This window comes from Canis lupus, chromosome 11, assembly GCF_003254725.2.
Source record: "Canis lupus dingo isolate Sandy chromosome 11, ASM325472v2, whole genome shotgun sequence".
Classification (NCBI taxonomy): Eukaryota; Metazoa; Chordata; class Mammalia; order Carnivora; family Canidae; genus Canis; species Canis lupus.
In genome coordinates, this window is record NC_064253.1 from 10,682,924 (window position 1) to 10,699,658 (window position 16,735).

Here is a 16,735-nt window from a genome sequence, read left to right on the forward strand (position 1 = left end):
GAATCAGCACATGTGAGAGATGGATGCAGAGCACTTTATAAAGCCCTGGCCATTTTGTCCCAATGAGGAATATCCATGATGGATCATCTGAGCTGTATCGCAGGCTCCCTATGGTGTCAACTAAAGCTATTGTTGGCTTATATTACACCTCAACTTCTCTTTCTGCCTAATTGAGCTCACTTCCCCTCTGAACAATAGGTGTTTATGTAAAGACATCCCTTGATAAACATTAAACACAATCCATTCTACACACTACTCTTTTCCACAGTGACTTCTTGGTGTGGGTGTTTGTGTGTGGGGGGGTGGGGGGCAGCAAGGGAGTATAAAAGTGCTTCCTTTTAGCCTTTAACTTATATACCTAGACCCCAAGCAGGGATGATAATAAAATATTTAAGACCTAAAAACTGAGATGTCAATCCAAACAGATAGCTCTTAAAGACATTTACTGTGCATTAACCTTTTACTTGCTGATACGTGTGAAGACCACAGGGAGAAGAGTCAATATGGAAGGAATTCAATATTACATCAACTGATATGAGACATCCTGGCTCATCCTGCCTAAATATCTGTCTTTCCCTAAGTAAAGTGGGGCCGTTATTATAGGTGGCTCCTAAAAGGGAGACATACTTAGAGCAGAAACATGGTGTCCTCATTAATTTCATTTTTCTGCCAGAGAAAAAGGCAAGTAAAGATGTAGAGTGTTCCACAATGGCAGAACTTCCCATCATATGGTAGTTGTTTACAGACCTAGAGCCCACAGTTCTGTCTCTCTTATCATTGAAGATACTTGTAGCTCTGCTCTGGTGAAGGCCACTCTACCACCTGCTTCAGCAAAGCAGGGGTGCTGGACAGTCCCTCCACACAAAGAGACAGAAAGGAAAACTGTTTGACTTAGTAGTGAATGTTCCTGCTGAGAAACTGCCTTTCAAGTGATCAGTGACCCACTGTCTATGTCTTATGGCTAATTGGAACCTGAATCAACACCAAATTACACACACACACACACACACACACACACACACACAGATTGAGAGAGAGAATAGTTCTTTCTCTTTCTCTTTTCTCTCCTTTCTTTTGGACTGAAAGCATTGACCAAGATCCCCACAATCTCTGACACAGGGAATCTGAATAATCAGTATTAGACACCTTAGACTTGCCTTTCTAAACTGAGAGCCAGCACAGTAAAAATCACTAGAATGAGAATAGCATTTTATAGTTAGAAAGAGACTATTCCAAGGGATGTGGGCAAATGTGCCCCTGTAAACTAGAATTACTTTTAAAAATAGCAGAAAGCTTTAAAAAATCTTAACTCATAATCAGTAATATTTGGTAACACATTATTACTGATAATGACTGTTTAGATGAAATAGAAAAAACTGCTTTAGTTTTATAAAGAACCAAAAATGTCTTTTAGGTGTATTTTTTTTTCAATTTTTATTTATTTATGATAGTCACAGAGAGAGAGAGAGAGAGAGAGAGGCAGAGACACAGGCCGAGGGAGAAGCAGCCTCCATGCACCGGGAGCCCGATGTGGGACTCAATCCCGGGTCTCCAGGATCGCGCCCTGGGCCAAAGGCAGGAGCCAAACCGCTGCGCCACCCAGGGATCCCTTTTAGGTGTATTTTAACTGAGGAGGGTAATGTAGGTATTCTTATGAGGTGAATAGTAAAATTTTCTGGGTTGAAGTGTTAGATCTAAATGGCTAAACAGAATGTAAAAGGATGAAAGTGAACAGAGATCAAGAAAGTGACAGAAATAGCAATCTGGTCAAAATATAATCAAATACAAATTTATTTCACCTTGCCCTTATGTTTAAAAATATTCCAATTAAAAGAGGTAAGAAAGGAAAATTATATTCATAAAGGCAGTTGAAGTTAAGAATGCATTCATATAAATAAATTAACCAGTGAATTGTGCATTTTCACAGAATAAATATCATAGACAGTATATTTTTATTCTAAAGTTAGCATGGTGATTCTAAATAGCTTTAGAAAGTGAGTGAAAGAAAAGCAACCAATGTGGTGACTCACTCTAAAAAGAACAGCTATTTCTACTGTTAAACAAATGGATTTAAACCTATAGATTCTAATCTCAGCATATGTCTTCTAAACCCACCAACTACATGCCCATATGTAGAGTTAAAACATAGTTTGTTTGGAATAGAAACCCCGGAAAATGAACCCTTAATTACATGGTCAATTCATCTGTGACAAAGTAGCAAGAATATCCACTGGGAAAAAGACGGTCTCTTCAACAAATAGTGTTGGGAAAACTGGACAGCTGCTTACAAAAGAATAAAAGTCGACCACTTTCTCATATCTGTATAATTAAATCCATTTTAATTGTGAAATGTTTTCAAATGTGAGACCTGAAACCATAAAAATCCTAGAAGAGAGCACAGGCAGTAATTTCCCTGACATAAGCCATAGCTTCTTCCTTCTAGGTATGGGAAGGGAAACAAAAAATAAACTATTGGGATGGCACCAAAATAAAAAGCTTCTGCACAGTGAAGGAAACAATGAAACTAAAAGGCAATGGATGGAAGGGGAGAAGATATTTGCAAAATATATAAAGAATTTATCAAAGTAAACACACAAAACCCAAATAATCCACTTGAGAAATGGGCAGAAGACATGAACAGACATTTCTCCAAAGATGACATTCAGGTGGCAAAGGACACATGAAAAGATGTTCAGCATCTCTCAACATCAAGGAAATGCAAATCAAAACCACAATGAAATATTACCTCACGCCTGTCTGAATGGCTAAAATCAAAAAACAGAAGAAACAACAGGTACTGGCAAGGATGTGGAGAAAGGGAAACCCTCTTATACTCTTGGTGGGAATGCAAAGTAGCACAGGCACTCTGGAACACCGTATCGAGGTTCCTTAAGAAGTTAAAAATAGACTGCCCTATGATCCTACAATTGCACTAATAGGTGTTTACCCACAGAATACAAAAACACTAGGTGATCCCTGGGTGGCGCAGCGGTTTAGCACCTGCCTTTGGCCCCAGGCTTGATCCTGGAGACCCGGGATCGAGTTCCACGTCGGGCTCCCGGTGCATGGAGTCTGCTTCTCCCTCTGCCTATGTCTCTGCCTCTCTCTCTCTCTCTCTCTGTGACTATCATAAATAAATAAAAATTAAAAAAAAAACACTAATTCAAAGAGATACATGTATACCAATGTTTATAGTAGTATCACCTATAGTAGCCAAATTATGGAAACAGCCCAAGTGTTCATCAACTGATGAGTGGATAAAGAAGATGTGCTCTGTGTATGGGTGCATATGTGCGTGTATGTGTGAGTATATGATGAAATATTACTCAGCCACATAAAAGAATGAAATCTTGCCATTTGCAACAACATGGATGGAGCTAGAGAGTTCAATGCTAGCCGAAATAAGTCAGAGAAAGACAAATACCATATGATTTTATTCATATGTGGAATTTACGGGAAGAAAAAAACAAAGGGAAAAAAGAGAACAAGAAAGAGGGAGAGGCAAATCAAGGAAGAGACTCTTAACTGTAGAGAACAAACTGATGGTGACCAGAGGGGGGGTGAGGGCGGCATGGGGGAAATAGGTGTTGGAGATCAAGATTTGTGATGAGCACTGGGTATTGTAGGTAAATGCTGAATCAGTCAATTCTACTCCTAAAATTAATATCGCACTGTATGTTAACTGACTGGAATTGAAACAAAAACTTAAAAGGTTTGCTTGGATATGAGGTTGATTTGTCTTTGAATTGCAACAATCAAAGACCATTATTATTATTAGTAGTAGTATATTATTATTTTGGAGTGTGAGCCTAATGGAACTCCTAACTAAAACAAAAATGATTTATGTACTTTGGTTACACTATTAAGGTATGTGAGGTACTGCTTTTTCCTCTTGCAGAATATGGGGTCTATAATTTCTAGCTACAGTGGAATAGTTCAAATGTGAAATAATCTGACAACATTAATGATACTACAAAAACAATCCTACCCCCTCTCTCCTTCGGCTTGCCATTCCTTTGATAGAAATCAAAATTATGATTTCTCTTGCAAGATCAAATAATATAGGAAGAGGTAACACTTTTTATTTAACTTTCTTTATACTGCAGTGTGACTTAACTGATCAGATCCTTTTTAAAAACAGATCTTTGATAAGAGAGCAAACATAAGTCAGGCCTAATAAAATTTTCAAAGAAAAAATAATTTTTCTCCAATTAAAAAAAAACTCTAGATTGTACTAAGTGTACCTTCATGAGAAATATTACTCGGAGAATAATTTTTCTTAAAGATTTTATTTATTCTGAGAGACACACAAGGAGAGGTTGAGACACAGGCAGAGGGAGAAGGAGGCTCCAAACAGGGAGCCCAACGTAGGACTCGATCCTGGGACTCCAGGATCATGCCCTCCTCAGAGAATAATTATGCTAAAATTTATCACTTAACATTTCTAGTTTTAAAAAATAAAACATACTTTTTCTGTATAATTAAATCCATTTTAATTGTGAAATATTTTTAAACATTTAAAGATCAAAGACTAATATAACATTTAATTAGTGTGTCAACATATTTGTTTCAGATCTTTTTTTTTTAATTTATTTATTCATGAGTGACACAGAGAGAGAGAGGGAAGCAGAGACACAGGCAGAGGGAGAAACAGGCTCCATGCAGGGAACCCGACCCGACGCGGGACACAATCCCGGGTTCCCAGGATCATACCCCAGGCCGAAAGCAGACGCTAAACCACTGAGCCACCCGGGCTGCCCTGTTTCAGATCTTCTAATTAAAAAACTCATTATGTAGTTGTAACTACATTTGTACATCTGCTGATGTAAGTCCCCATCCCTTCCTTCCCTTTCCAGAGGTAAAAACTGTACTCAGGTAGATGATTCCTCTTTCTGTCCATGTTTTTATATAATATTCTCTACACCTATGTGTTTTCATTAATATAGGATATTGATTTGATCTTTTTAGCATTTACCTTAACAGGTGGCTTGCTTTTTTCTGCACTCAACAGTGCATTTAAGATGCATCTATGTGTATTCATGCAGGTTTATAAGAATATGTTCCTTCATTCTTCGAAGGGCTTAATAGTTTCACACACTTAGCTCTTTAAACTATTTCAGATTCCCTTAAAAAAAAAAAAGATTTATTTTAGACAGGGAGAGCAAGCATGCATGCACACACAGGCATGCAAGTGGGGGAGGGGCAAAGTGAGAGGGAGAGAGAGAATCTCAAGCAGATGATGCTGCACAGAGCACAGAGCCCAGCTTGAGGCTCGATCCCATGATCCCACTGAGATCATGACCTGGGTGAAACCAAGAGTTGGACGTTTAACAGACTGAGCTATCAGTGTGCTCTGAATTATTTCTATGTCAGCACAACAGAAGCCTAATATTTTTCCCCTACGAACAGCTACTTATCCCATAAACACCCACTGAATAAGTCATACTTTCTCCTCCAGTTATTGCTTCTGTCCTACATAATCCCCCATGGTGATCGGTAATCTCTCTGAGTCGTCTTCTGCCTATTAGCCTAACTATGGTCTTTTCCAGAACTCAGAATAAACTGTTAATAACAATAACTACAGTTCCCTAATAAATACCTCATTTTCATTCTTCTTTAAAGTTATCTTCACTGCTCTTGGTCCTTTAATCTTATATGAGAATTTAGAATAAGCTTGACAAACTTTAGATTCAACTTAGAAGGGGTTATATTTTGATCAAGAAATTCCAAAATAATAAGCCATAAGTGGTCAATAGCCAATTTAAAAATTATTCTAGAAGATACTCAAACCAAGGTTTGTGAAATCTTGATCTTCACTGACACTGTAAGAGTATTCTCGAACCTGACATCTTCACTGCATGCAGGTGTTTTGGCCTTAGGACATCAGGTTATTTCTTGTTTCATTCATAGTACAGCCACAGAAAAAAAAAGATTTTATTTCTAGTAAACAAACCTCTTCAGATCTATGCAGCAGTGATATCCTTAGTTTTAACCTTCAATTGCACATATTTGCAATATTTCCTGCTGAGAAAGTGTGTGTCCAATTACCAAACTGTATGTTTTATACATAAAGTAGTAAATCCTTTTTTCAAAGCAAAGTAATGAAACATGTTTATTTAAACCGAATGTAGTACAAAAGCCAAACACCACATACAATATATTTTGCAAGTAATTTTGTTTAACAACGGTTTTTATGTTAAATTTTGTTTGTATTTTTTATACCTTTATAAGTTGATATTTGTTAATTCATTCCAGGAATAATGATTTCTGTAAGTCAAATCAAGCATGCTTTTCCCACAAAGTTTTTGGTTTGGCATGTCACAGCCACTTTAAGATCTTACTTTGAAAAGCATCATTATCCCACGGCCATTAGGTTAATACCTAATAGTGGGGATGGGGCATCTAATTTTGGACTTTACTGAAAATTAAAGTCTTGAATATAACAATGAGATAAGTAAGAGGAAGGTTTTGCTAACTTGCATGTCACTGTATTTGCCTTTGCAAAATGAAATTATCTGTGTGATGGTGGTTTTCAGGACAGATATGTATGTGGGGGACAATTTCAACAATTGCTGCCAGATCCTCGGAGAGAGCTTCTGCAAAATGAAGCAGAACTGTATCAAAACAGGAAACAATATAAAAATTAATTAAGCACATGACAGCTTCCAGATAGGAATTTTGGAGAAAACCAATTTATTTCATAAGACACACAAACATCCTTGACAACTGGAACATATAGATTCTGCTAATATAACTCCTATGATGAAATACTGACTTAACAAGAATTAAGTATTACTGAATGGTTTCTATGTATTAGGTATTCTATTAAAAGCCACAACTAGAGGAACTCTTGGGGTGGCTCAGTCGGTTAAGTGTCTGCCTCCAGCTCAGGTCCTCATCTTAGGGTCCTGGGATTAAGCCTCACTTCATCCTCTCTGCTTGGTGGGGAGTCTGCGCTCGCTCTCTCTCTCTCTCTCTCTCTCTGCCTCTCCTCCTCTCTCTCTCTCTCTCTCTCTCTCTCTTTCTCCATCTCAAAGAAATGAAATCTTAAAAAAAAAAAAAAACACACACACAACTAGGGACGCCTAGGTGGCTGAGTGGTTAAGCATCTGCCTTCAGCCCAGGGCATGATCCTGGAGACCCAAGATCTAGTCCCACGTCAGGCTCCCTGCATGGAGCCTGCTTCTCCCTCTGCCTGTGTCTCTGCCTCGCTCTCTCTCTGTCTCTCATGAATAAATAAAATCTTTTTAAAAAGGCTGCAACTATAAATATAAACGGTGTGCGTGTATGTGTATATTATTATTACACTGTTTCAGAAAACATTTGTGCCATCATGTATGTAACGAATTTATAAGACACACAAAAATACCACAATACATTAAAAAACAGGCAAATAAAGAGGCAAAGTCAGAAATTAAGGTGAGCTTTGATCATGGCTAATGTGCATGAATAGTTACACCATAAAGTCCTCTTCACTTCTGTACATAGGTCACTAAATGGCAAGAAGTCAAACATATTCAAACACATATTTGTGTTTAACTGATTATTTCATCAGATTAAGTTTCCAGGAGAGGAATGATTAAAGAAAGGACATGTTCATTCTGAAGGTTTTGACTAATACTGCCAAATTGGCCTCTGCAAAGGTTATTCAATTTATAATCCTGCCATTGTCATATAGGAATGTCCTGTTTCCCAGGTGTTAACTTAATTCTGCAGATTATCGTTCATTGCCATTCTAATTAAATAATATCTGTTTTATTTTCATTCCAATGGTGGTTCTCAAAGCAGCCAAAAATTGTCATACAACGTTGTATTTAATATCTTGTAACTTGCCTCTCAGAAATCATTATTCTTTCCTTTAAATGAAGCATCTGTCATTTTCTTAATGATGTACAGAGATCCTTTACATAACAGTGAGAACATTATATAAAGACAATATGTATATTCTGACACTTGTTAAGAATACACTTTCTGCTCCTGTTGTGAATACTTTTTCAACCAATTTTTAAGTATTAATGATGACTTTTTTTTTTTGTGGTTTAATTCACTCATTATTGCTGGTGGTGTTCATACCCTGCTGTCAAATTTTATGGCTTATATTCAGACCATGATGAGATAAATACATATGTGTATTTTCCCCTAGGTATTTTATCATGTTATGCAATCATACATTTAAATGTCTTATGCACTCATGAAGAATTTATTTTGGTATAAAACATAATCTAGGAATCCAACTTTGTTTATATTCCAAATAAGCAGACTACTGTATCAATGCTAAACATTAAGTAATCATTCATTTCTTCACCAAGAGGAGATACTAAATTGGCGATGCTGTAACTGTTTATCTCATTTAATTAACAATATTATAATGATGCTAGAATTTCTATTTTAATTTTTATATACTAAGTTTCTCAAACTCTTATTATATTTTCCTTGATACTATTTTCCTTTCGATGTTTTGAGCTATTTAGTCATCTTACTTACTACTAGGGATTAAGCAGCAAACAAGACAGATATCCAAAATGAAGCTACATTTTAGTACAGAAAACAATCACTAAATAACCAAATATCCAATTATTTAATCGTAAACTCAACTAATTTATGGAACAAAATGCTGCCAAAATGATGCAAAGTGAATATGAGAAAACTTATTTGAGAAAAAGATTTTAAAGACAAACTCTAAAGGATGAGAGGAATTAGTAATGAAAGCAAGAATAGCAGGACATTTTTCAAGCAAAGGTGATAGCAAACAGGTGCAAATGTCATGGGACGATGAAAGAAGAATGGTGTGTTTGAGGAATGTAAAGAAGATGGGACTGGGTTGATCGCAGCAGAGAAAGCTGAGGAACAGCAGCTCTAGTTGAGAATAGTGTGTAGAAAGGCCATATGAAGAATTTTAGCTATTTTTTGGAACAACAGTGACAAGCTACTGAGTGGACTTAAGCTAGAGAGATGTGTTATGGAATCAATCAGCTGTTAATATGAAAGAAACAGGAAGGAACTACAGTAGATACAGTAAAAGTGGCAAAGAGGTTATTTCCATCTGTAGGCAAGAGATGATGGTGACTTAAAATAAGATCACAGTATAAGGAGAGAAGAAGATATGTGAAAGTGATCCTCAAGTGGAAGAAATGAAAACTATTTGTTGATTCAGTATAATGTAGAGAGCAAGAAAGCCAAGTGTCAGGGATTGTGAGACAAGGCAGATGCTGGTGGTTTTTTCTGTGAAGGAAGAAAACCACGTTTTAGATATATTGAAACATATCCAGCTATGGAAATCGAAAGAATAATATCTATCTAGCACTAAGGGGTGGAATTTCAAGAAGTGATATGATATATATTAGGGAGTCATCAGTGTCCATTGAACTATGTTTTAGATGGGACAGCTTATCTCAAGGAAGGGTGCACAGAAAAGGATTAAGCTCAAAGCTTAAGGAAACACAATACTGACAGGTTTGATGTGCAAAAGAATATTGGCCAAGAAATCTCATACACAATGACCAGAGACACGAGAGATAAACCAGGAGGATGCAAGAACAGACAACGGGAACCAGAACAAAACAATAAAATTTACTTATTGAACAAATCCAGAAAAATGAGAGGAAAGCATAATTACTGAGAATCAGAAATATGAAGCAGAGTAGTATCTGGGTGGCTCAGCCAATTAAGCATCTGCTTCTCCTTCTCCCTCTGCCCCTCTCCCCTGCCTGTACTCTCTCTCTCTCAAATAGATAAATCAAGTCTAAAGGAAAAAAAAAAACATTAAGCAGAGTTAACTGAAAATTTAAAAAGAGAAAACTTTTAGATCTCTAAGAAATAATTTTGTTGACTCCCACACAAAAAGGAAGGAAAGGAAAGGAAAGGAAAGGAAAGGAAAGGAAAGGGAAAGGGAAAAGGAAAGGGAAAGGGAAAGGGAAAGGGAAAGGGAAAGGGAAAGGGAAAGGGAAAAGAAAACCTGAAAGAATCAAGCAATTTTCTAGAAAAAACATAATTGACCAGGGGTGCTTGGGTGACTCAGTCAAACATTCCACTCTCGGTTTTGGCTCGGGTCATGATTTCAGGGTCATGAGATTGAGCCCTGCATTGGGCTTCAGGCTTGGCAGGGAGTTGGCTTGAAGATTATCTACCTCTGCACTCACCCTACTCGTGTACACACACACACACACTCTCTCTCTCTCAAATAAATAATTTTAAAAAGGAAAAAGAAAAAAAGTTGAGGTGGCTGGGTGGCTCACTCAGTTAAGTATCTGCATTCAGCTCAGGTCATGATCCACCATCCTGGGATTGAGCCCTATGTGGGGCTCCCTGCTCAACAGAGTGTCTGCTTCTTGCTCTGCCCCTTCCCCCACTCATGCTCTCTCTCTCTCCCTCAAATAAATAAGTAAAAATCTTAAAAAAAAAAAAAACATAATTGACCAAACCCAACTTTTGACATGAAGAGCATTTAAAAAGAACAATTTCGGGACACCTGGGTGGCTCAGTGGTTGAGTGTCTGCCTCTGGCTCAGGTTGTGATCCCAGAGTTCTGGGATCAAGTCCCATAGTGGGCTCCCTGCAGTGAGCCTGCTTCTCCCTCTGTCTCTGCCTCTCTCTGTGTGTCTCTGATGAATAAATAAATAAATAAAATCTTTAGAAAAAGCATCTACTAGATTATTTTCCACAAATTTCTATAAAATAAAAAGATGTAAAAATTCCAAGTCTACTTAAAATGTTACAGAATATAAAACAAAAAAGGAAACTTCAAAGTTCTATGAAATAAGAACACTGGTACCATCACTTATAATAAACTGTATCAAAAGGAAAACTAGAGATAAATTTCAGATGTGAACACTGATTAAAAACTTATACAGAAAATGTTATCAGGGTCCAGAGAAATATAATCGTTGTGACCTTTATTCTTGCAATGCAAAGATAACTCAATATTAGGAAGACTATTATCTGTGTCATAATATTAAAATATTTGTGAAAACAATTATTACCATGGATCCTAAAAAGGCATTTTGCAAAACTAGTATCTTCTTTGACAGAATATGATTAATATGATATAGGTGTATGCTTTCTTAAAAAATGAAAAATATTTCTAATTCAGTCCAAAACCATCTAACCAAAAAGCAGAATGATGCTGTCCATGGAGACATGAGATTCTCTTAAAGGCAAGAAAAAAACCAAGTCCACCATCATTACTGTTATTTAACAATCTTAAAACCAACACAATCATAAAATACAGAAAAGATCAGAATTATAAACTTTGAAAGTAGGACTTAAAATCATCCCTATTTGGAAACTATATGACTGGAGAATATATGTTGGAGGGGGGTGGTCCCCACTGTAATTAACAAATACCACTATAATCAATAAGAAGACTCAGCAAACTATCAGGATTTAACAATATAATTAAGGGAAATGCTTTCATATACACAAACTCATTAAAAGTTAAAATGAAAGAAAAGATCAAATTTCTAGTGGCAAGACAAAGTAGTAAATACTAATAAGCTTAAAAGACTATGAAGAAATGTTTGGATACTCCTGACAAAGAAGACTTAAAGCAATATCAATTTTTCCTTTAGTTTAATTTCCTTAGTTAATTTACAATTTAATTTACAAATTTAATATGATCTTCACAAAATAACTATTTCTTAAAACACATTCGCTGACTCAAAATAATGTATGGAAATTTTTTAAACTTAAAAAAAACCTTTAAAGTCATGAATAAAAGAGCAACAGTAGATTATTAACAGTTGTAAATAATAAAATTATAAGCTTCAGTAATTAAAATAGTTTAGTATTGGCACATGAATAAACTGTTCAAAACAAATGTCAAAAATAGATCTCATATTAAAAATTAGTATTTGATAAGGTTATCTTCTACCACTAGGAATAAAAGTTCCTGTTAAATAAATGGTTTTGGTACAAAAAATAAGGTCAGATCCACACCAGGGTAAATTACAAATGGTTCCAAGATTTAAATGTAAAAAAATTAGTCTATAAAAGCTCCCAGAAGAAAAAAAAAAAAAATGAGAACTGTTCTATAATCCCAATGTGGAAAAATTCTTCCTAGGGCTCAAAATTCAAAATCCGTAAATAAAAACAGACTATATGTGGCAAAAATCGCCACAATGAACATCAAAGGATAAATAAATGATAAACTGGGAATAAAACAAGTTATGCTGCACCTTATCACCCTGATGGATAAAGGATTTTTAAAAACTGAAGGAAAAAAAAAGACAGAAAAATGAGCCAAGGATATGAATAGAGATTTTATGAGAAAATTAAAATCTACAAATGGCTCTTAAACTTAGGAAAACACACTTATTTCACTCACAATAATGGGAAGGCAGATTATAGGTAAAGTAACAGTGCTCATTTTGGTCACATAGACCAAGAACTGAAGTGATACAGAGGACATTAGCAAAGTCGCTGTGCAAATATGACATGCAAATTCATGCGGCATTCCATTTCAGATAAGATTTTAAAGCATCAATGTGACTAAAATCTGAGTTTTATTTTTTTTATTTTTTTTTTATTTTTTTTTATTTATTTATGATAGTCACACAGAGAGAGAGAGAGAGAGAGAGAGGCAGAGACACAGGCAGAGGGAGAAGCAGGCTCCATGCACCGGAAGCCCGACGTGGGATTCGATCCCTGGTCTCCAGGATCGCGCCCTGGGCCAAAGGCAGGCGCCAAACCGCTGCGCCACCCAGGGATCCCTAAAATCTGAGTTTTAAAACACACTTGGCAAGTTTGTGGGGAATAGAACTCTCTCATTATCCATTGCTGGTCATGGATAATTCCCATGGAGGGCGATTTTGAAGTATCTAATTCTAAGGTAGATACCTTGTAAGCGACCAATTCTACTTCTAGGAATGTATTCATAGATGTCTGTGACAGAAAATGATGTAAGTATGAAGTTACACACTGCAGTGTGGATTGTAACAAAATTTAGAAATAAATTATCTGTTGATTAGGGACCTTTTAATATATTATGGTATATCCACAGGAGGGAATGTGATACACTGCACACACTGATCTGGAAAAATGGGCAAGATAAAAATTTTTAAGTAAAACACACATATGGTAAAAACACAGATATAGAAGAAGATGTAAAGCACAGGAAAATAATTCATGCATATTCACTTTTACATACACAAAAACCTGTGTAGAAAGACACATAAGAATCGAACACAGTAATGTATGTTAAGGGTGTACTGGGAACTGGGAAAACGAGAAATAGAGTAGGGAGGAGACTTTGTACTATATAGTTTTTTTATATTCTTTGAAGTATGTTTGAAATACATGTCTGAAAAAATGAAATACATACATGTTATTTTAAAAAGTAATGCATTTAAAGAAGACTGCCAGGGAGTGACGAGAGAAAGACTTTCTCGTTCTGGGTGAGGAGAACATGCCTTGGCAATAGTCCTGAGGGTCAGTGAAAATGCAGATGTACAACAGTTTGTGTAACAAAGGAAGCTCATAATTCTGCTGAAGTTCTCATCTTGCTAAGACTGATAGATCTGCTACTGTGTAATTTGCAAGAAAATATTTAAAAGGCTTGGTAAGAAAGACTCTTCTGGACCATAACATTACCCATTACAATAGAAATTAACAAGAGGTTCATTATTCAACATGTCTTTTGACAAATGACAGAAAATGGTATTGTAGTGCATATATTTCACTTAGATGAGAACTGTGTATAAGGCATACTGTTAGACTGTGAAGCCAGTTCAATGTTGTGCGCTGCTTTCAAGGAGCTTGGATTCTTCAAGGGCAAATATACCAAGTATATAAATACATGTAACTGTAAAATTGGATAGAAAGTGCAAAATGAGAGAAACATAGCATCATGAGTTTTAGAGGAGACAAAGATGGCCACCAGCTGGAGAACAGAAAGTAAAAGATCAAGGGAGATCTGGAATTTAAATGAAGTAACAAGGTCAAAAGGATCTGTGCGGCAAACAGCATTTCAGGTGGACGGTATGAGACAAAGACATGAAGAGAAAAAGAAGACAGGGAAAGGGAAGAACAAATAATTCTACAAGCTTATGAATATGGTATTTGATGATACATCTAATAAGGAGTTAGTATCCAAAATATATAAAGACCTGGGATCCCTGGGTGGCGCAGTGGTTTGGCGCCTGCCTTTGGCCCAGGGCGTGATCCTGGAGACCCAGGATCGAATCCCACATCAGGCTCCCGGTGCATGGAGCCTGCTTCTCCCTCTGCCTATGTCTCTGCCTCTCTCTCTCTCTCTCTCTCTCTCTCTCTCTCTCTGTGACTATCATAAATAAATAAAAATTTAAAAAAAATTAAATAAAATAAATAAAGGCTGTAGCCTTGATTTAAAAAAAAAAAATATATATATATATAAAGACCTTATACAACTCAACACCAAAACTCCCCAAATAATCCAATTAAAAATAGGCAGAAGACAGACATTTCTCCAAAGAAGACCTACAGATGGCCAACAGACAGATGGAAAGATGCTCAGCACCAATAATCATCAGCAAAATGCAAATCAAAACCAGAACAAAATATGACCTCACACCCATTGGAATGGCTACAATCAAAAACAAAATAACCAACAAGCATGGGAGAGGATGTGGAGAAAAGGTATCCTCATGCACTGTTGGTGGGAAACTAAGCTTGTGTAGCCATTCTGAAAAAATCATATGGAGGTTCCTGAAAAAAAAAATAATTATCATATGATCAAGTAATTCCACTACTGGTTATTTTCCCCAAGAGTATGAAAACACTAATTTGAAAAGATATATGCACTTCTATGTTTACTACAGCATTATCAACAATAGCCAAAATATGGAAGCAACTCAAGTGCCCATCAATAGATGAATGAATAAAGAAAATGTGGTGTATATACATATATGTACATAATGGAATATTACTCAGCCATAAAAAAGTCTGAAACTTTGCCATTTGCAACAATATGGATGGATCTAGATGGTATAGTGCTAAGTGAAATAAATCTGAGAAAGACAAATGCCATATGATTTCACTCATATGTGTAATTTAAGAAATAAATGAACAAAGAACAAAAGTGATAAACAGAAAAGCACTCTTAAATATGCAGAACAAACTGGTGGTTACCAGAGGAGAGGTGGGTAAGCAGAAGGGTCAAGTATGCAAAGGGGATTAATAGTACCCTTACATGATGAACACCCAGCTATAGAATTGTTGGATCACTATACTGTACACCTGAAACTAATATAACACTGTAGTTAATTATCCTGGAAGTTTTAAAAATTGTAAATTATTTTTTAAAAAGTGTATGGTATTTATAAAGTGGGATCACTGAGCTCAAATTATAAGGCCCTAGATTGAAGGCTAAAGAGTTTGGGTTTTACTTCATGAAACTGAGAAGATTCCGGAAAAGCAGGAGAATAGCAGCAACAGCACATAAACCAGCCCCTGAGCAAGGTTGACCTGGAAGTAAGTTTCCAGGATGGTTAGAGTTAAGGGTTGATGATGGAGAAGGGAGAAAAGTAAGAAGATACTGGAGATGTCTAAGTAAGATTTATTAGAATCATGATGGAGAGGACAAGGGAAGAGCTACATGGCACCACGTGGAAGTGTGAGGAAATAATAGGGACTCAATAAATATCTGCTGTATAAATGGATCATTAAATGGATGAATAAGTAATTGAATGAGGCCCAACAGATGGAAGCAAGGAACTCACTTTTATTCTTATTCCTGACTCAAGTTATTAGTCAATTTGCATTCAGTTCTTTCTCCAGAGTCTCCCTCCTGCCTGACACCCTTAGAGGAAAGACAGGACCAACAATCTGTTACTGAGCTGGGAAAGGAAAAATTGTGGCTTTCTTATTAAAGCTTCTGTTCTTCCCTGGTAGTTTTTCCAATCATCCGAGCAAGAAAGAGTGCTTTGTAGAAGGGCGGTGGCTTCAGAGGTTTGCATACTGCAGATTTCTGTTACGGCAGAAGGGAGGTGACATAGCTGTTTTTCATGTAGCCAGGGACTGCTAGTGACTAGATGGGTGTGTTAGACCAAATCAGGAAATGCAGGACAGGATGGACACAGGGCAAGCTGGTTCCTCTGTGATGACAGGATTTAATCCTGGATGTTCTTCAGATATAAATGCTAATATAAATGTCTGAGGAAGGAAGAGAGGAAAGGAGGGTGTTAATAAGAAGGGAGGCATGGGAAAGAGGAAGTAGGAAAGAAGGAAGAAAAGAAGAAATAAGGAAATAAGAAAGGAAGGGAGGGACAGACAGGAAGAAGAAACAAAAGAAGGCAGGAAAAACTAATTGTTTTTATGTTTTTCAAACTTCTCTGTTGGAAGATTTGCGGACACTTACCCCGACAGTCAAATGACAGAAGCACTATCATTTTTAATTTTACAGATGAATCACCTGGATGATGATTACTATTATTATAATTATTATTACTATTACACCTCAATCCTTCTTATAAATTCAAGCCCTTGGGCAGCAGGTCACTGAGTAATGAAATTGCTTATGACAAAGAAATGCAATTGTGAGAACGTGGACCATTTGGGAAAAGACAGTTTAACTGATAATACAATTTACCTTTGCTTCTTAATTTGACTGATACTGCTATGGGGGAACTGTACTTTTAGCAGTCATTGTCAGACCCCGTTTCTATGGAAATTTTAGACTGCTGTCATTGGATAAAGCCAATGATGCCATGGGAACAACATCCCTGAAAATGGCAAGCCTCTTCTCCAAAAGAGATTTGCCTTTC

General features: G+C 36.5%; 1 protein-coding gene across 5 annotated transcripts in view; it reads right to left on the reverse strand.

Annotated features, from left to right (window-relative positions):
* LOC125752133 (arginine/serine-rich coiled-coil protein 2-like) overlaps positions 1-16,735 on the reverse strand; it is a 316,143-nt gene that overhangs the window by 86,757 nt on the left and 212,651 nt on the right. For 3 of the 5 annotated variants that reach the window (XR_007413904.1, XR_007413909.1, XR_007413908.1), the window contains exon 3: positions 14,352-16,124. The exons of 1 other annotated variant lie outside the window; for it this stretch is intronic. The gene's annotated coding sequence lies outside the window, so the exon portion shown is untranslated. Of the gene's footprint in view, positions 1-12,712; positions 16,125-16,735 lie in introns of those variants that run through there. One more of the 5 variants, XR_007413905.1, reaches the window with a different exon arrangement.